Consider the following 1,546-nt stretch of genomic DNA (forward strand, 5'->3'; position numbering starts at 1 on the left):
GGGGGCAGGGGGAACATCTGGGGAGAGTGAATGAAGAGGGATGTAGGAAACAAGGTTGGGAGGTGGGGTCATTCCCAGGTAGGATCAAGGTTAGGGAGAAGTGGGGTAGGTCACAGGGAGGAGAGGGCCAAGGTGGGGTCAGAGGTCAGGCCTACGGTTGACCAAGGTTTGGGGTTGTCAGTGGGGGATGGGGGATGAGGATCAGAGGAATGGATATGGAAATACATTTCCTATTAGCTGCCTTCCCTTTCCAATGTCCAGTCTTTGGATCACACAGTGATTGGTTTTCATCAATCTCTTTTCCACCTCCCCCTCCCCTTTTCCAAGGTGACAGTCTGTCCAGTTTGTGTATCAATGCACAACACACATAGCAACAGGCGGACCCACTGTCGGTGAAGCCCAATGGTGGTGTGATGAGGCCTTTAACTGGTCACCAGCTGTCCACTGAGGGCCCTCGAATGGCCGTGAGGCTGGGATGTCCACTCTGGGCTCTGTCACCTTGAGTGGATCTTCCAGCCTCACAGCCCGCTCCACTAGCAGCCCCCATCTCCACCTGCAGGGGGCAGAAGATTCGGCCCAAATTTGAGAATGGACTGGAGTCACATATTGGTCAGAATGGCCCAGAAGGGGCAGATCCAGTTTGCTGACAGCAATCCCATTTGTTTCTTTAAATCCAGAAAGTTCCACAATCAATTTATTCGAAAAACTTCATCTTTGAATCAAATTCAATCCCGGTGAAATCTCAACTCCTCCCTTCTCACTGGAACCCAACCATATTACATCTTCCACCAACAACAACAAAATACAGCTCGTGCCTGGAACCTGATGTAGAAGAGGTGAACGTTCCGGAGCTTAAAGCAACATCTGGGGGGAGGAGAGAGAGAAACTGAGTTGACGATTCTGGTCTTGAACTGGGAGAAATGATCCCATGGCAAAGACATTGCCTCAGGTGGCCAGCTTTGTGTCTGTGCTGTTCGTGGGAGCTTGCTGTATAACAACTGATTGCGGCCTCTCATTTCCACGGTGACTGCACTTCAGAAAGAGATTCGTTAAGGTGGAAACTGCTTTCGGGCACCCTGAGGTCATGAAAGGTGCTACGTAAATTTTTTTAATTTCAAAAATATACTTTATTCATAAAATAATTTGATGGTCTGTACAATTGGTAATGCCATACATATGTAAACATGTACATACAGAGATCAGAATTTATCATTTTTATACAGGTCTGTACATTTTTTGATCATGTGCCCATACAATTAGCTGAGGCGTCAGCAGAGCCCAAATGACTGCATGGGCCCCCTGTTCTTCGTTAGGCAGGCAGACTTTACACGGTGGTCTTTCCCTACCGCGCCTTGGCGGCAGCTGCCCCAAGCTTCAGCACATCCCTCAACACGTAGTCCTGGACCTTGGAATGTGCCAGTCTGCAACACTCAGTCGGGGTCAACTCCTTCAGCTGGAAGATCAACAGGTTTCGGACCGCCCAGAGAGCGTCCTTCACCGAGTTGATGATCCTCCAGGCACAGTTGATGTTCGTCTCGGTGTGCGT

This window comes from Chiloscyllium plagiosum, unplaced genomic scaffold (assembly GCF_004010195.1).
Source record: "Chiloscyllium plagiosum isolate BGI_BamShark_2017 unplaced genomic scaffold, ASM401019v2 scaf_55, whole genome shotgun sequence".
NCBI classification, from domain to species: domain Eukaryota; kingdom Metazoa; phylum Chordata; class Chondrichthyes; order Orectolobiformes; family Hemiscylliidae; genus Chiloscyllium; species Chiloscyllium plagiosum.